This window comes from Protopterus annectens, chromosome 11.part0 (genome assembly GCF_019279795.1).
Source record: "Protopterus annectens isolate FY-2018-M chromosome 11.part0, PAN1.0, whole genome shotgun sequence".
NCBI classification, from domain to species: Eukaryota; Metazoa; Chordata; order Ceratodontiformes; family Protopteridae; genus Protopterus; species Protopterus annectens.
In genome coordinates this window covers 901447226-901452225 of record NC_056745.1, presented here as the reverse complement: position 1 = coordinate 901452225, position 5000 = coordinate 901447226, and positions in this window count along the sequence as shown.

The following is a 5000-nucleotide window of genomic DNA, read 5'->3' as shown; positions in this document are numbered from 1 at the left end:
AGGTAAATGAATAGTGTAAGTGTGTCATTGAAGTTAGAGCTTCTTTCAATGCTGGGCCATTACTACTTGCTAGGATATGGAGGTGTTAGTGAATGCAGAGAGAGAGAAAGGCATAGCTAGAGTGAGTAGGTGGTCATGCATATGTTTTGAGGTTGTGTATATGCAGTTCCAGGTATCAGATAGATATTTTTTAAATTGAGAAAAAAACACAAACAGGCAACCGAATGAAAAGGTAGCAAATACGTAGTAAAATTCCTTGGTAAACCACCACGGCTAAACTGTTAAAATGTCTTTGATCTAAACCACTAAAAACAAACTCTAAACTGACAAGTAAAAATAATAAAATAAGACACAATGGTGAGAGCTATTGAGTTCAGTCCTGATAAGTGCTTTTGGCTAGGATAGCCTTCATCAGATGGTAGTTTCCCTTCTGCTCTCTCTTTCTGGATTAAACAGAAATCCCTCCGAGCTACACACTCTAAGGACCTAAACCTTGTCATTACAATAAACAGAACATGCCGGAGGGATAGATTCCTGTCCCAGAGACTTCCCATACTCTGGAATAAACTACCTATATATATATATCAAACAAAGCTTCTCATTAGCACTCTTCAAGAAAAATCTTGATGACTGGATGGGAAATAAGAAATTCACCCCAGGTATCACTTCTGTGGCTCTGCTCGACAGTGACACAGGAAAATAATTTTCTTGGGTGGCAAAAGGCAGGGTACCTTTTTGGCTGGGCTTGTATAGACCCCAGGGCCGATAGCCTAGTACCTACCTATGAACCTATGAACTTATAAATCAACCAATAGCTCTCCACCATTGTGTCTTATTTTATTATTTTTTACTTGTCAGTTTGGGGGTTGATTTTAGTGGTTTAGATCAAAAACATTTTAACAGTTTGGCCATGGTGGCTTACCGAGGAATTTTACTACATATTTTTTAAACTGGTCTTGAAATTGGAAAGACTGTTAGTATGTTTAACAGATGAGGGGATAGAGTTCCAGCAAAAGGCTATGCAGCTGGAACAGAGAGAGGCTCCTGCTGACAGGTGTGGTTTGTAGGTAGTGAGAAGCATTTTGTTTCCAGATTGAAGTGGCCTAGCAGGGGTGTATGTGCACAATAAGTCTAGTAGGACTTTGCTTTGTTTTGGTTTGTATATTAATTTGTGGACTAGGAGCAGTTGTATGTAAGTGAGTTGCTTGGCTAATTTAAGCCAACCAAGTTATTTTAGGGCTAAGCAGTGATGAGTTATTTTTGATGAGTTAGTGGCAAATTTTGCTATTTTATTTATCTATGATGAGACACATTTTTACTCTTTCTCACCTTGCCACCACTGTTATATTCTGTATGAATTGCATCATTCTCTTCTCTTACACATTCTGCATGCATTTCATAGTGTACAGCATGGATATAAACATACTGATGCAATGCAATAACTGTCCTACTGTCTTATATACTTTAATAGCCTACTACACATTGGAAATACGAATGCAATCCAAAAATAACAGCATCTCAAAAAAAATGCAGAGGAACTCTGAAAACACATACATGCTTGTAAACTCATATACATGCTTTTATGCTCAGTTCTACTTTATCAAGTAATTAACTTGATAAAGTGCTAGTAAGCATAAAAACGCTTGTGCAGGTTTTCATACCTAAAGTTTATATATGTAGAGTTGCTCTACATGGTTCCTGGAGTATTCATTTTTTTGCAATGCATTATTTTCAGAACTTATCTAGAATTTATCCCAGGACATTGCCCCTAAGTAATAATCTACCTCATCTCATACACGTGGTGGATACTGTAGATGTGATATATCTGTTTTTGTGTTATACTCAGCTGAGCGATGGCTACTTTATTAATAATCTTCAGTTTCTGATAATGTACTTTTCAGGTTTTGAACAATTTATTGTATGCTGCAGAAGTCCAGACAGTCTTTTTCCAGCTCTATATTTTGTTTTTTTATCTCTGCATATGATCAACTCATATCTTGAGTTATTCTGATCAGAGGATCTTTCAGATGTGTTCCTCACAACAATTCAAATGATTTAAGCTGCGTCACGTGACAGCTTTGCATATCTAATTTGACTATGTACTTTTTGTAATTTGATTACAGGTTATGCATGGTGTGGTAACAGTGTGAATCTTTTTAAATCATGAATAGTTGCTTACTGTGAAAACGTTTTACTCTGACAAATATCTATTTTGCTTTGTTTTCAGCATGGGGCATGTTTGGCTTTGCTTTTTAAAAGTTATGAATAGGAGTGGAATCAGATGACGACTGCTATGGATCATTCTCTCATAAGCTTAAACAAAGAACAAGACATTTAAAAATAAAACAGCAAAACAAAAAAGTGTTTAATAAGCGATTTTTGGTGCTCATTATAATTATTGATATTTTACTGGAACTCAGATAATACCCTTTTCTGTTTTTAAGGTACTGATACTGTGGCCCAGTGTCACCTGTATATATTGTTTGTGACATGTCATGGAAATATCTTCTTCTGTGTCATTCTAATCCTTTGATTTAAATGTTGATTCTCTATACTGGCTCATTATTTAGCAGTACATATTTTGAATATTATGTGTAACTCCCTTCTGCTATAATGTTATTATATATAAGCATCTTCTTTCAAGTCAGATATTGCTATACTGACACATTTATCACACGTAATAAAGCTATTTCATTTATTTTAGTTCTGTGCTAAAGTTTATACAATTTAAAATAGTACATTTATAATAACTTGAAAAAATGCTTAAACAATGCACCAATAACCAGTGCGAGACAGTTTAAAAAATAAAACTACCTGTAATATTGAAAACTAATGCTGTATGAGCCCTGTTGCTTGCCCAACACTTCCTAAAATATCTGATTTCTGTCTGATGTTTAAACAAATTACATGAAAAGTTTTTCCACAGTTTTGAATTGTGACCGTGACTTTCATAACAAGACATGTGATAGCCAAATACTCATATGAGGTTGATGTGTCAGGGAGACTCAATAGGCCTGAGAACTGGTCAACTTCCTGGAAATGCACTGATGACTCCTAATTGATGAAGAGCACCTTCATCACTTTGTGCTCCTATACAAAACTATCTTTGCAGTATTCACAGTGCATGAACTGTATGCTTCCATTGTGAAGACAGTCCCATAACTGAGGATTTATGCTTCTTGCTTCAACAAAATGATTTGTCTCATGCCATTCAAGTGTATCTCATTAGGTAGAATTTTCCTCCTGTTGAGTTTTAAAAAAGTTCATGTATGTTGCTATTCCAACTAAAAGGGTCTGTCACACATTCCGATTAGATTTTTAACTAATATCCATGGTAAGTAATATTGAATCCTATAATTTAATGAAAAGAACTTTTAACACATTTAACCATCTTGTAGCTTTCCAGTTAAAGTTGTTTATCTTGTCCTTTCTCATGCACGGCAATATAGCAGCTAATAATATACTTCAGGATTGTGAATATTTTCAGCCAGTTGACATTATTCCTCTTACTGAACTTAGCTGTATATAGTTTACCAACAGTGGGAATGACTAGTAACTTGCCACACATGAAAAAAAATTGGATATTGTGAATTGTGGTTTTCTTGATGCACTAATGTATAAATGAGGCATTTTTGTGTAATAACTCTTCCTGATTTTATTACTCACAGACTGGCATATATTGAAAACAGATCCATTTTTTTAACAAGTTTTGGACAATTATTGTCAGTTTGGATTTAGAAAGGCTAAAAATTTTGGAGAATATTTTTCATGGTTTAAGAAGCAAAAAAAAAAATGTAAGAAAAACAGTACCTAATAGGTTATGTGGCAGTAGATTTATGGTAATTAAGTATACTGTAAAGTTATCTCCAAGAGTAAATCTTTTACTTCTGTCAGTACCTTCAGGGTTTTTGATATCAGACATTTAATCAAATGCACTACAGAATGGGGGGTTTATATGCCAGTATGCCAATGTGAGGCTTTTTAGGTAGGCCAAACATCTCGACCTTTTAAATAATGAATTGCTTTACGACTCAGTGATATGAATTGCAAGCACTCTAGGAGTGCACATTTTAAACATCAGTTTTTTCTTAATATACATATTTTTTGCAAAATAATTTCCTTAGGTTTAATTCTGTTATATTATTTAGTATTGTGTTTTTAAGGTGGACAATGATTTGTATGGTAACTGTCACTTTAAGGATGAAGCTCTTAAATAAATTTGCTGCACATGTTTGGTTTGCACTGACAATGCCAGCGGGTGAAACTAGTTTGCTTTTTGAATTGTTAAGACACCGTGGATTATGCTTGTGCAAAACTGCTCTTTTATTTCTTTTTTTTTTTTTTTTTTTTAATTCTCTTTATTGTTTTATAAGGTCAATAACAGCAAATACCAACAAACAAACAAACATGAACAAACTACATAAAAAACTATGTACACTTATACATTGCCCAAAAAAGAAATAAAAAAAGAAATTAAGGAAAGGAAAAAATGAACAACAAGGGTTGATACAATAGTCATGAAGTCATTTCAAAATATGTTCAAATAACATTCTCTAATATTCTTTAAGATATGGTTTCTGGTTAATGTTGTGAAACAAGTATCTATGTGCTTTAAGGTGTTCAATAGCCAGAGTCTTAAACCCTTCCCATGATAATATGTGCCTATTTTTCCAGTTCAGAGAAATATAATATTTAACTAACATAAATAGGGAAATCAGAACTCTATATTTCACTTCTGATAAGCCTGGTGGGGGGATGTGCAGAAGAGTGAATTTTCATGAAAGGGTTGATTTTTCGTAGCCAATTTTTTCCAGTAGGACTCTCAGGGCGCACTATAGTTTATATGAGCATTTGCAGCTCCAAAATATATGTAAAAGATCATCTGTTTGATTTTGACAGATTTGACACTGAGGGGAATAATTAGGGTATATTTTGCTGATTATGTTCGGGGTAAGGTAAGCAACTGCTCTTTTATTTCTGAATTAGAGAATGAATGAATG